Here is a 14904-nt window from a genome sequence, read left to right as displayed (position 1 = left end):
ATGCTGCTGTGTGTTCAACTGTGCGGCTTTTACGTATAAATGATGCTGTGTTAGTTGACAGTGTGGCTGATGGGATGGAGCCGAGCTGTCATAACTCTTCTTTACCAGCACTTCATGAACCTTGGCAAACAGCTGACCTCTAAGGCTCTTCCTGCCTGTGAGAGCATACTCTTTGTGTGTGGTGTGCACGGGTTGTGCTGTGTTGAACGCGGCATCATTATGAATATAGAAAGAAAGTGTAGCGGCGGTCTGGTCATTGTCATTCAAATTGCCTATTAAAGAACAGCTGATAAATGATGACTCAGAGTAAAGTAATGAACAATTGAAGGAGACGCCTGCTCCCCTCAAAGGTGAAAACAAAACACAAATCTGACATGTTATCATCAAGCTAAATGGAAACAAGTTAATTAGAGCTAGAAGCAGGCTAAACTTATTTTCCTGTATCTTTCATTTTCAGGTAAAGATGTGCTCTGCAGACCTGTGTTGACAGCATTTTTCACTACTAGTTACTGTACAAAATAATTGCATGGTTAAAGCTGTCTGTTGAATTCCATCCCGCCTCTTATAATTCAGCTTCTGCAGGAATCTCCAGGCGTGTATCTCATCACTCAGCAGTGCCACACACTTTGGCTTCCCTCCAGTGACTACAGTTTTACCACTGCACCCCCCTGACTTAACTTTCACATACATCAACCCGCAATCAGAACTTGGCTGAGCCACCCAATGTGTTGAATTGCACAGCAGTTCCCTGTGATAAGTCCTCTAAGCCTTAGCGATGCAGATTTATGATTGAAATATGTACTGTTCAGTACAGAACAAGAACTGCAGAGTAACGTTGGGCTGTATGCTTCGGCCCAACACCCTTCTTGTGTTCCATTTTAGAGTTTTGCATCCTTTAGTAGCCAAAGAATAGTGTGCTTTTGTCGGCTGTCCCTGGTTTTTCATATATTCAAGCTGCAATTGCATCGAAAGGGATTTACTTTGGATTCTTTTCAGCATTCCTGTGTGGTTGTGTCATGGTCCATCCTGCTGTGACCAATGGCATGAAAAGGCACAACCGAGGCAAGACCACATTGTAAAAAGAGTCTGAGCGTCCGACCTTACTGAAGCAGCTGTCAAGGATTTGGAAAGTAAAGTTTTCTCTACAGTGTTATAGAGGAGGATTATGCCAGACCAGCACTTATTATGGACGGGGTTCAGCCTGAGAAACTTTTTCTAGGAAGAAAATAGAGTGAGGGAATGATGGAGGAAGGCAAGTGAGCTAAAGAGAGAGATATGGAAGGACAGCTGTTAGGGGCACACATCCTATAGAGGGGGGAAATGTGTGTGTTTATGTTGGGGGATCATGCAGGGAGGTGAGACAATGGTAAGACGTGAGCCTCAAGGCTTAGCTGAAGAACAATCAATAGCCTGTCAGGCCTGCAAATGAAGGAGCAATACCTTCATCTTCCCCGGATGTGCAAGTTTCCGCATCTTGTCATTTTGATTTTGCTGTCCCAAAGTGAACATGCGCATGGAGCAGAGATTAAATGCTGTAATGTCTCAATTTATGCATTTAGAATAAATGGATGACAATTTTTGTGCCGCATGCTCTTCATAATCCTTACTTGGTGTTAAACGCAGGATGGCGCGATCCATTGAAGCACAATTTTACCCACAAAAGAGCCGAAATAGACCACTTCACACTACAGTTTAGTGACTGTTTAAATAGTTTTTTAAAAATACCTCTACGCAGAGTGTAACTTTAGACTTGTCCACCAGTGCTGTATTACTTAAGCACTAGTCTTCCTTAGTGGGAGCAAAGCCATCCACAGCTCACTCACTGATTTGTGCCAGCGCTGGCCAACGGTCCCTCAGTCACAGCTGTGTGAGTTCTGAATGCGCCACAGCTGCGGGACTCATGAGACTCATGAGACAAATGATTATCCATTACCACACACAGCAAAGCAGTGGCTTTTCAACACCTCTTCCTGTGTTTTTTTTTTAATTCAAAACAATGTTGTTTGGGTTTGTGATCCTCACTGCAAGGCCAAATATCGTCCTCCCAGGACCTAACCTGAACTTAAAGTGTCGTTCTTGATCTGCCTCAGCAGACAGAGAGCTGTTTGTTAGAATACCAGGGTCACTTTTTGTTCCTTGTCGGATCTTGAGGAATTTTGTCTAAATGCTATGAAAGGGCTATCTGTGTCCACAGTGGTGATACGGTATGTCATGTACTGCATGTTTTACAAGCTAATCTTCTTCCTTAGCAATTGCTGGAAGGATACACATCTTGCATATTGACTTGTATTCACATGCTTCACATGCTGCATACATACACAAACACTGTAAAGGGCCACAGATGGTAAATATAACTCACAGGGTGACTGATCACATTTCAAGCCAAATGACACTCTGTTTATAGCTATAGGAACATAACTAACTTGGCTGTACGATCACTGATGACCACAAACCAGCATCTATCTCCTGAGCGTGACTCACTGTAGGAATGCTCTTCAAGTTTTATACTAAATGAATGTTGACAGCTTTCCTGTTTTCCTTTGGTTTTTTTCCATGGATGATCTTTAAAGTTGCTTGTCCAGTTGGCTGTCTGCAGTCTCCCGGGAAGAGGAAGGAGACAAGCTTATAATGATGAGGAGTAATGGTGGGACATAATTATTTGCGTCACTGGAGCCCTAATTAATTCAACTCACTAATGGGAGGAACAAAACTGTCTGTTTTTGTGAGCTGCATTGCTCTTTGGGTTGTTCTTCACAGCAGTATGCACATCCAGTTTTGTTATCTGACTGGTTTCTTATCCTTTCTCCGTCCTGATGCCGCAGTAACATATTAACGTTATGCTTATTCCTCTGTCACCACTTGACTTCTTTGTGTTCTTTTCTACTGTTCTGCCTTCCCACTCAGCCTCACAGTGCTTTTCACTCTCTGCCTGACCTTAGGCCTTTTGACATTGCATCTTTCAACAGAAATTGACAACCCTGAAGGCAGTCCATTCAGTCTTGTGCTTGGCTTGAAATCTTTAATTCAATAAATGTGCTGAAATAAAAAAATAGGCTCAGAAAAGCACTGTCGTAACGATATATTGTAGATTCCATTCCAAGTATGTCTAACCCCAAAATAATATGTGGATTTTAAGTCTGATTAATAGGGCTTTGTTACAAAGGCTGCAAGCCCTATGTGGCCAAACAGTATATGAACAGTACCCACAAATATATTGTAAACCAGACATGCCACAAAAACTACTTTGGATACTTTTTTTTTTAATTATTCCAAGAATAAATGGAATTAAAAGTGATGATAATAATATAATAGTAATAGAAGTACACGCACGAAAGAACTGAAGATAGAGAACGTCTTTGCTTACGTCTTACTTAAAGCTAATGTTGTTTCTCATATTGCTTTTTTCATGTATTTATTTCCTTAGTGCAAACTTTCTAACCACTCAAAAGCTGCAGCATAATGCTTGTTGAGGAATGAATTTATCTCCAGACTACAGTACCCACATGTTTAACATGCAGCTTTCAAACCAAGTCTATGTGGACTGAGATAAAACTCAAACTATCCTTACAATTTGTGTCTGTGTGTGTTTGTAGAAAGCACGGCATTGCCATACAGACGTTCTATTGGCAATAGCCTGGGTCATTGTCCTTCATCGAGCTTATGCAGTACTTTTTACACCATACAGAGGGAAACTTTGGCTGCCATTCTTCAAAAAAATGGAAATGAAAATAGCAGCCGTGCCCCCGTAAGTCATCCTGTGGGAAGAAAAGTGACCCCTCTTGTGTGAGATTGATGCGCTAAATCAGATTGCAGACGCCTGCTGCTCCTCTTACCTGAAGGTGCTCACGGAGGACCATCATTCACACTGGAGTGCAAGCGCTTTGATATTCTGTGTACCTTCCTTTGGCTTTTCAGCTTTGTGTGCGTGTGTGTTTTTTGTGTTTGATCTCAGTAGTGCGGTAGACAAACATAGCGCTGAGAGGTGTATTCAGTAGTTGCGTTCGTATAACACGGGCAGGCACATTTACTTTTAAGACTTGTCCACTCACCTTGACATGCTTCTCCCATTTAGTTTGAGGTTCAGATTGAGAAACTGTGTTCTGTCAGGTCTTTCAAGGTCACCTGCCTAGGGCTCACTCATTTAAGTGAGTCTTAGGCCAGCTGGTCCGCTATTCTATAAAATCACAGCGCAACAACTGGCGTGTGCTCCTGAGTAGCCTGCTGTAAACACACGCTCCCTGAGGTTGTGTTGTCAACCCTCTTCAGATTTAATAACAACTCCAGGCTGGTTAGGCAGATGCAAGAAAAGTTAATTCCTTTTCTTTTTTTCTTAAATATGTGTTTTATTATTTGAATGAGTTTGTTTGCATGGGACATTTCAATTTATTGGCTTGAGTAAAAACGAGGTAAGGAATACAAACCTGACTCACTTTTTTTTTTTTTTACAGATATTTGACCTGCCCAGCCAGCAGCACAGTCTGTGTCCTTTCCTAATTCTCACCCTCCTCAGAAAGGTAAGATTTCCTTTTTCACCTGTAGCACCTCCACCTTCCATCTCCTACGACAGTCTGTTAAACTTGCAGCAAAATAAAATGTAGAGCTTCTAATTTCCTACGTGGTTTCAGTAGCTCGCCTCCTTTAGCATCTCCTGTGTAATATTCTGTTTATTAAACAAAGACTTCGAAGCTTTTACCTCACATAAATCTGCATTTCTTAAATGTCATCAACTCCATGCCCAGAGCTGATTGCAATCCAGATGCAACAACAAGGCTGATAATCTTTTCCAGCTTACAGTAGAAACTGAAAGTCGTGAGGTTGAATCTATGTGTAACTGAAGGGGCCACACTGATAACTCCCTCCTGCACCTTGCTTCAAAGAGAATCCCAGCTTAAAGGGGCTAACTAAAATTAGCCAGGCAACAGATAACCTGTGCCTTGAGATCAAAGAGAGGCTGAACTGTCAGGCTCTTTGGCGGCGCCTGTGGTGGCAGAGCTTTAAAAGGAGGAATGCAGAGAGACACAGAGATGGGCAGAAAGTGAAGTAGGCTCCAGAGCTATTCATGCAAGGGGATGAGTGTTCAGGAGATCCAGTATCGACATGTAAAGTTCCACAGCAGGAGATCGTTCATGGAGGTTTTGGACTGAAGGGTCAAGGTTTTGTGGGTTGCACATCACGCTCTTCTCAGACAGTGCATCTGCTACGCAGAAGTCTGAGCATCCTGGCTTTGCATTCAGCAGGGTCTTTGATCACATGTGTTCATATGTTTGTAACTGAGTGGGAGACAGCTTTATTCTAGAGTAATGCTGCTCTGTACTCTGCCACGTCCTCAGATTGTTTCTGGAAGCGTTTCCATTACCAGGAGGATGTGTATATATTTCATGGAACTAACATCCATTATTATTGTATTGTATATACAGAAGACTCTCTGTGTGTGTGTGTGTGTGTGTGTGTGTGTGTGTGTGTGTGTGTGTGTGTGTGTGTGTGTGTGTGTGTGTGTGTGTGTGTGTGTGTGTGTGTGTGTGTGTGTGTGTGTGTGTGTGTGTGTGTGTGTGTGTGAGTGAGAGAGAGAGAGAGACTGAATGATGTACCCTGCAGCTAGCAGTTCATTAAGTTGCATCAATGGATAAGCACAGCACATCTTACAACCTGCCATCCTGAGGGGATCTAGTCCTTTGGTTCCCTATGAGTGTTAGTGGGTTTGCACCTTAGATACCACACTGGAGTAGTGCTGCACACACGTACGTGTATGTGTGTGTTATTGTTAGCCTCCCTGTTCTTCTCATTGGAACATACTGACTTGATATCCTGCCTGTCAACCATTTACATATTTATCTCCATAGTCAAACAGCGCCACATGCACCCGTGGCCACCGGAGACCTTGTGTCTTTAATTGGCTATTGATTGACTCTGGAAGACGATATATCACAACAAGGTTGAGCGAGTGGGAGTTAGCAGACACGTTGAGCGTGGAGGTGATGGTGCTACTCCGACTGTCAAATCTGTGACTGCATTATTTATACGTCTCTCATATTTATTTATATAGTAAGGATCGGTGATGCAATGCACAATAGAAAGATGGAAATACAGACTCCCTCTTGGACACAGTTTATTTGCATAGGTCGGTGTACATTGGTTCTGTTTAGAAGAATGGAGTACGTGAGCAGAGTCACTGTATATACTCAGAAAGGATGAGGTTTTCGTTTAACTCACTGAAAGCCTTCATTTATTTTTTATGTATGTGCAACTGTTTGCATGTGTGTGCTTGTGTTTCATGTTATATTGTAGAACACGCTGTTAATGTGATATAATGATCCACTCTGTAACACGAATATAAATGGGAAAAACTGCAAATGCTTTAGTTTTCACCTGACAGCTGATATTACACGGCCTTCACTTTCACTTTCTCACGCTTTCCCTGCAATTCTGTATTAAAGCCCATTAGAATAATAGCGAGGATGAGTGAGTTCTAATTTTTCTGGTCATTTATGCTCGAGTGCAGCCAGATCTGGAAACTAATCACAGGCTTGCAAAAAAAAAGAAAAACTGCAAAAAGAAAAAAAATCCAAAAACTTTTCAATTCAATTTTAGTGACATAAATACACAAACTAATGCTAACTTCAGATTAAGATTCAATGTTTATGTGCTGATGTTATAATGATGTTTACATATGTAATACACGTTAAAGCTGGTATAGACAACAAAAGTCCATTATGGCTAAAGTACGTTGTCACGGGAGACGTTGACCAATTGCAGATCTTTTCAAATCAGAACAGGACTCTGTTTTCAAACCACACGCCCCCCACTTGTAGAGCTCTACCAAAAAGGTAAATGGCACTAGAGCATAAGGTTTCAGTCACTATTCAAGCCACAGTGTCCGTTCCAAATAAAAGCTATTGTCGACTCCTACCTTGTCAGTAGGACTCCGGCATGTTTTGATTTGGCAAAGTTTTACACTGGATGCTCTTCCTGACACAACCCCAGATGGATTTGTGTCTCTGTGTGGTTCAGGTCCAACCCATCACTTGCTAAGCAAATCTGTAAACCTCTATACTAAGATGTCAGTCACAAAGGTTAAAGAGCCACCCTGTCACATAAACAGATACACCATTTCCTGGTTGTTTCTCCAACCTGTTTACTTTGTTTGGCTGGTTCATCTATCCAGACTGCTTAATATATCCACCCAAAAGAGCCATGGGAATCCATCGCTCCGTCATCCTGCAGCCATGCTGCTCCTGTAGGCCAGGTATTGCATCCTAGGAATGTCCCCTCCTGCTGTGCTGCAAACATCCAGGTCCTGTTCCTGCAAATGCCATCCGATTCAAACAGGCTTTGATGCTGTCCTTTGTTGAATTCTCCCAATTCTTTGAATCTTTGGGCTGAAGGAAGGACAATACTCGGTGTATAAATGCTCAATCAACAATCATTTATTTCCATACAATTCAACAATAAGAGCATTACAACGTCCGGACGGGAGAGATGCTACCAGAGGGTCAGGCACATGTCTCAAAATGGTGACGGGTTGCTCAGCTTTTTATAGTCTCTAGTGGCCCCCAGCTAGTCGTAAAAGCCAAAACATCACATTTTTTCTCTGTTACAGCGCCTAAGTTATGATCTCGGCAGTTGTTTCTCTGCTTTCTGTAAGGTGGGGGTGTGGAATGGGGTCTATCTATCTCCCCTGTCTTTAGACACAGAGTCTCCTGCTTACAACCTTCTCTTCATGATTCAACACTTAAGCATGTCAAGAAAACAGTGTAACACATTCCCAGCAGATCAAGGATACAGAGTGATGCACATTTATCTAATGAACTAATATGTGAATATGTTCTGTTAACTCAAAAGTATAATGAGAACTAAACTACATACAGCTCACACACTCTATATTAAAGGGTATAATGTGATCTACAGCAGTATTCTAATTCAACTACTTTGATTACATATATAAGGTAACATATAATAACAGAATAATCTAATAATTCCCCCTTTTGATCTCTGAAAGAGATCACTTACAACATGCACTCCAGGGTCGCAAGGTCCAAGTTTTCTTGATCCTGAGGCCCTCTGTCCCCCTTTAACGGATGGACCATATGTGGGATGACCTCTGTGTTCACGCAGTTCAGATGCAAGCAAAGTTAGATTTACAACCATAACAGCAGTTACAGATGACTCTCCCATCACTCCCCAGTTCTCCCACAGCTTTATTTTGGTGCTCCAGTTTTCCACTCCCATTTTAATGCCCCCTTATACCTTTCAAATGTACTTAGACTAGAACCTCTGTCTAAGGAGCTTTTAACCTTTATTTTTATTGCTGCAGCTACCAGTGTCTTCCAGTTGGGTGATTCTCAGCTTCTTTCTTCGACCTCCGGGGTTAGACCACCCTTTAGTCATTGCACAGTTCTGGGGATTATTCTGCCCCGATTTCAAACAAGGATCTGTGTGTTTTGGGTTCACCGGCGTGTCCCCCTTTTTGCCAAGAGCCTCTCGAACCTCGTTGGTCTGGTGTTCCTGGTTTTCGCCAACCCCTTCATGGTTATTGCTGTGTTTGTGGGATCCATCTTCTCCAGGAGCCCAAACGTCATGACACTTGACCCCAGTTGCTGTCTCGGCAGTCCCTACATCTGTCCCTGCTGTGAAGGGTCCTCACATCTCCGGGTCCCCGTCTGGTGTCTGTTCCTTTCTCTGCAAGAGACAGAAAACCAAAACACCTCTCTCCCTAGCCTTGATAATCTAATATTGTTATCCATTGTTCTTCTAATGATTCAAATTTGGTTTAAAATATTATGTTCAGAACCTATTCTAATCATAATCTATGTGTGTGTAAAAGAAATCAAAAATTAATGAACCATTTCTAAGTCTACCACATTATAAGCTTAAGTTTTACCATATCTAAATTATTAAACACACAAATAAAGTCATAAAATGTTCATAACACCATTGTTTGATGTTCGGACTCAACTCCCCCTTTTTGACACGCTCCCATGTGTCAATTCATTGGAGCTAGACACTTAAAAGAGAAGGTTGGTGACATCATATCTGGTAACTGGTCCATCCAGAGCTGTAACATTTTGAAATGTACATACAACAAGCCAAACCACACCTTGGTCACACCAACCCTTTTCTGCCCCGAAGATGTCCAATGCCATCCTAGTATGGACTGTCAAAAGTGGCTTTAACGCTGACTATCCTGACAATCCATTTTATAACGTTTCCTGGTCAGATTTGCCAATCTCTGCACCAGGGTTTTAAACATTTCGCCATTTCCATTAGTTGTTATTTTATTTAGTTTCGACTCCAGATTTTCAATTTTTACCAGTTGTAATTAGTTTTTACCAATTCTTTGCTAGTTTAGTTTAGTTTTTATTTTCTGAAAATCCTTAGTTTCAATTTAGTTTTGTTTGTGTTTTGCAAAAATTAAGTGCAACAAAATCCCAGTTCCATCATATCAGTCATGCTCTTCTGGTTATCCTTGGGTGTTGAGACTAATAACTATTAACTCTTGCCGCACCGTGTGGTCCTAATTTTGGTTCAAGTGAATTGATAATCTTTTGAAGGCGATTGTTTCACACCTTTATTTAGATGTCCCAGTCCTGTTGTCTCGGGATACATCACGCTGCCTTATCTGGGGTTAGCTGTTTTCTGGGGATGCGGGTTGAGTGGGTGAGCTCTTCAAGGAGGGGGAGTGTGCTCCCCCTGATGAGGTCTTCTAGGTAAGCTAGGTTAACCTTCTTGTGTGGGCTTTTCAAGTGCACTTTAAGGTTAGTGGGACTTTTAGTTTTATAAATGTCCCTCATGACCCCCTGATGACCCAGTATTTCATTTTTGCACACTGTAGTACACATTTTAGTTTTTGCTTGTAGCTCGCATACTCTACTTGCCACTCCTCTAATTCCTGATGTTTCTTAGAGAGGGCAACAGTACCTTTAAAATTATATCACATGTGTGGGGGTGTGGCCTTGCCAATTGTTTTGCCCACCTTTTCAAAATGGCTGGCGTGCCCACAAGCACATTTCATGGAAAAAGAAAGGTAAGCTTGATATTTACATTTAAAATGTTTTGTTAAACTCAGATTTTTATTTTATTCTTTTTGCAAGTACCCCTCCTCGGTGGCGAGAAACTGTTGGTGTGGTCAAGTGGGTGCTCTAGAAACAAACGCTCAGGACAGAACAGTTATCAGTCATGTACTTCCTACAAATTTTGCATATGTTTTATTCCATATTGATCCACTGAGTGTAATGGTACATTTTAATTTGAATTTATCCAAACTAAACACAATATTTTCTTTATTTACTTTGCTCTTGTTCTTTTTCAGTACCACATCCTATCAAATGTCCCTGTCGATTATATTCTACATTTAATAACTTACTATTTCAAGTGAGAACCTAAATCATGTGGACCAATGTTTATTATTGCATATCTCTATTCTGAATGTGGCCAGTCATTCATAGGTATTGTTCAATTTTGGCGATTTTCCTCTATAAAATTTAATTGACTTTTTACAGTGGCCTGCTATGGTTAATAATAACATATTCCAGTCATGAGTGGTATCAAAAGTCTTCTCCACTGTAGCACTTGGCATTCCCAATAATATAACATGATACCTTACTCAAAACACAGCTAATATAGCACAGTTTTCTTAATGCAAACATCAGTAACTCAAAATCAGCAACCACAGTGTTAAGTCTGCAGTTCATACTTATGTGAAGCTAGAGTCTCCTCCTCCAGTCTCTCTTATCCTCCTGCTCCTGAAAAAACAAAACAAAGCGAAGCATCCACCCTTCTCTTGTCGGCTGGGTGAATTGTTTATTGGCATTTACTAATCCTAAAGTGGGTGCAGTCATTGTCTCAGTATCAAGTCAGTCAAAGCTTTTAGTCGTCAGTCCATCACAGTCCATTCACATGCATACCTCCATACACATTCATACCAGATGTTGCTGATAATGGAGTCTCACGCGCAACCTATTCGAACCTCCATCACCAGCAAGATGACGTCATCATTTTAAAGGAAAACAATTCCTTATTGTTTTTTTGGGCCGGATTGACTCGGTGCAATCCTTTTAGACTCAGAACTTCTCAGTGTTCCCTATAAGTGAATTTCTCCCAAGCCAATTACAATCATGGAGAAGCACACTTTGCAACTGTTTTTGTAAGAATATTTCATAGCGCTTTAAATTTCAATCTTTCAGGCCTGGTTTAAAGAGCTGATTGTTAAATCATAAACTCACAAAATATCAACATATCACCACCGGTGGATCACACCTCTCAGATGTTTTTTCTCCAGTGCACTGTAACAAAAACGAAAACAGACATAACCAACAAAATACTACTAAAATAACACAAACTAGGGCCCGTTGCAGACATGTCAAGCATAAAACTATCCCTCTCTCGCTTACGAGAAAGAACACAAGCCAAAGCTCACTGATAAAATCAAGCTAGCGCTAAACAAAACCAAACAATCAACCAGAAATTCACAGGAACATTTTGCTTCCTGCCGGGACAATATTGTGTGGGAATGAGAACCTCAGGTGCCGTAACACCTTTTGTTCCTCCTTGAATTAAAACTCAATCACAGAAAATGCCGTACTCCGACCTAAAACTTACTCTATTAGTTCATCATTTTCACTCTGTGCCACTGTTCCTCATCAGGGCTGTGTGGAGCACAGCAAAGAATTCAGTCAAGGCCTTGAGCCATAAACAGACATCACGCACAGACATTGTTTTCATAACCAAACTTTTTTAGACCTTATTCCTAAAATCTACATAAATGCCCTCTGGGTGACATATAACACATTCTAAGTAATCAATGGCTCCTCATAAAAATTATGCATTGGGATGTTTGTGTGCAGCATTTTGCATATCAGCATAAGCAAAGCATTCTTCATTGCACAAGCGTGTGCATGTGTATGTGTGTGCATCACTTCTCAGTGAATCAACATTCGTGTGTGTGTGTGTGTGTGTGTGTGTGTGTGTGTGTGTGTGTGTGTGTGTGTGTGTGTGTGTGTGTGTGTGTGTGTGTGTGTGTGTGTGTGTGTTCATCACTTTCCTGTTCTGGTGTTCTGGGTAAACCACGGCCTGAAGCATGGCCTGGGGTCCTGCCCCCCCTCCTTTTCAGTTTGTTTGCGACCATTGCTGCTGCTGCTGCTGCTCAAAATTCAGTCCGTCCTGGTTCTGACCCCAATTGGGGCAGTCCTTTCTCCAGTGTCGATGTTCACCGCAGGTGAAACCTGCATCTTCTTCTGTGTTTTTGTCCATTCTGAGGTGCCTTCTGTCCTCAGTTACTCCTCTTGTCTCGGTCACGCCCTTTTTCGCCACCCGATCATCCGTGTTGGTCCATCACTGTCCTGCACAGTGTGAATGCAAAGTTATCAAGGTCAGCATTCTTTCGCTCGGCCTTACTTTTCATTCGGGCTTGGCGGGCGTCTCGTCACAGCTCTGTCAGCTAACGCAGTCTGGGAATTTTCCCCCGTGTAGAGAAACGGGCCTTAGGTTTAGTGCTCTCCGTCTCGGCTGCATGAGATCACATTCCTGCAGGTCTGTTGACATTCTCAGGTCGTTGTTGTGGGTCCAGCTGTTGCAGCATTTGGTCAGTGTCACGTATGGGGGAGAGCAGGAGTCCAGTCAGCCTCGGCTTTCAGGGCCGGCAAAGCAGCCTGATAGAAAAAACAAAAACAAAACAAAACAAAAACAAACAAAAAACAAAAACAAACGAACAGGAAAATGTTGTTGTGTTGGCTGTGTTATTCAGAGGGGAGACAATGGGGCCAGGCCCTGTGTCAGCCTTCTCTCCCCCTTTTTTTGTTTTTTGTCTCCCGATATAATCAACTCCTAACCCACCAAGTTGACAGGACAACACCGGTATATGTTAAAATTCTTAAGATCATGTTTAAAAGCCCAAAAAGGAACTTTCTTTCATTCAGTAATCACTTTTATTAATCAATCAACAGAAAACATGTCACAATTTGAATCTTTTAACCACTAAATTTGTTGTGTCTTGCCTGGTTGGTTAGACCAGTGTTCCTTTTTTTTTTTTTTTTTTTTTTTTTAGTTAAATTGTTGTCCTGCAACCCAGAGGGTTTCTTTGTCAGTAATGTATAGACTTCATCATTTAAGTATGTTAATTTTTCTTTAACCTTGCTGGAAAATCTTCACGTGTTCATGAGTGTAAGCTGTTTCTTCATTGCGTGTGTGTGCATTTGTATAAAAGCAGGTTAATTTTATCTTTTCTCAAACTAGGCGTTACCTTAAAAGGAGCCTTTCTCTCACATTTCTCTGCTTGTGTGTGTTTTTGTTTCACCTTTTTGTTGTGATGCTCCGGACGCCTTCCCAACCTCCACAAGTCCGTTGGCCCCAATTTTATGTGTTAAAACTTCTCTTAATTTCTCCTCTAATTCTCTCCTCGCTGCTGTCTGTTTCACAGCTGCTGATTCGTGCTGGGTGTGGTTCCCATTACCTATAATTTTGCTTCGGCCGCTGTGCTTGTGGGGGCAGTTGGTCCAGGTCCGCAGCTTCCTGTATTAACACACTAAGAGATTTATTTAATTTCATTTTCATCACTGTTAAACAGATAAGCAGACAACACGCCTACCTTGACAGCGTAAACTGTACGCCAGTCTCCCAACACATTCCTCTCTCTACTCCTCCATAATTCTCCACTGCACACCTCTTACTATCTCTCCTTTTTATTTTTATTACACCACAGAGTAATACACCCAATTATGCCCGTCTATCTCCATGTGGCTCCAAATTCCCTCTTTATTTTAATTTCACACTCGTCAGGGGACAGGCACACAACAATTTCAACCACTGAAACGAGGAATTCAACCTTTTTATATTTCTTTACTAATCTAGACTCAACGTTTGTTCGCAAAATGTGTCTTGTTCTAGTCCGGAATAAATGTGAACCCGTGATTACACGGCCGTTCCAGTGTTATTTCCGTGGCTATGCGGGGGCCCTCACCTCCCCAAGTCACCACCTCAGCACCCGGACGACGCCGGTCCTGGCCACGCGTCCACGGACAGGAGGGTCGCTACTCCATAGGCAAATGTTCCACAGGTACACTAGGCATCAACCTTTGATCCTAAAATGTGTATTTGCTCTAATGTCCTCCTAATCAAACACATCAACCGTCACTGTCACTGTGTTCACGCTTCACACTCCACACAAAAAACACACTCAGAGCGCGCCTCACTCCCACTCTCACTCAGTGCGCGCTTTACCCACAAGACAGCACCCAGAGCGCGCTTCGCAGCTTCACACACACTCTCTCACCCAGAGCGCGCTTTCACACTCACACACACAACACTTTTCCTCAGCGGGAATTTTACACAGAAACCTCTGAGCTCAACTATTAGATCTTCTTAAAGCACACTGCACCATAGACCAAAATACCCCTTTCTCTGCGCTTATGACTGCCACAACGGGGCAAAGTCGCATCATAAAAGTGATGCTTGCATCCCCGAAGTTATACCCGACATCATAAACCAGGTTTTGCTCTATGTACTTCTTGGCAAGTAAAATTTTACTTTGTTTTATGACCGCAGCCCTTAAAAAAAAAACTCGACTGACGCCACAAACCACCGTCAAGCCTCTGTTCAATGTACTAAAATTAGCACCAACCACTACTGCACTTCACGGCCGCACCACCGGAACACGCCGTATCATAAACCAAACCTACGGACGTGTTTCGCTCTCGCGTTGCCAGCGTTCAACTGCACCGTGAAGCCAGCATCTGCTTTTCCTTAAATCAACTTCTATTTCATAGCCGGCAAGAGCCAGGACGTAACCGACACCATAAACAAACTTCAAACCTCGACTTCAATGTACTGAACTAATGGCCGTGTCTTCAGAAGAAATTCTAATGTATTATTGCTACAGAGGCCAGTATTAGACAAAATTAAATGTGGAAGGTA

At 42.1% G+C, this 14904-nt stretch overlaps 1 protein-coding gene across 2 annotated transcripts in view; it reads left to right on the top strand.

The window, feature by feature from the left end:
* The window catches only part of tspan9a (tetraspanin 9a), a 220588-nt gene that overhangs the window by 45697 nt on the left and 159987 nt on the right, over positions 1-14904 (top strand). For both annotated transcript variants that reach the window (XM_080876563.1, XM_080876564.1), the window contains one exon: positions 4449-4514. The gene's annotated coding sequence lies outside the window, so the exon portion shown is untranslated. The remainder of the gene's footprint in view (positions 1-4448; positions 4515-14904) is intronic.

This window comes from Rhamphochromis sp. 'chilingali', assembly GCF_963969265.1.
Source record: "Rhamphochromis sp. 'chilingali' genome assembly, chromosome: 2".
NCBI classification, from domain to species: domain Eukaryota; kingdom Metazoa; phylum Chordata; class Actinopteri; order Cichliformes; family Cichlidae; genus Rhamphochromis; species Rhamphochromis sp. 'chilingali'.
Note: the sequence above shows the minus strand (reverse complement) of the source record. Positions and strands in the feature narration are given on the sequence as shown.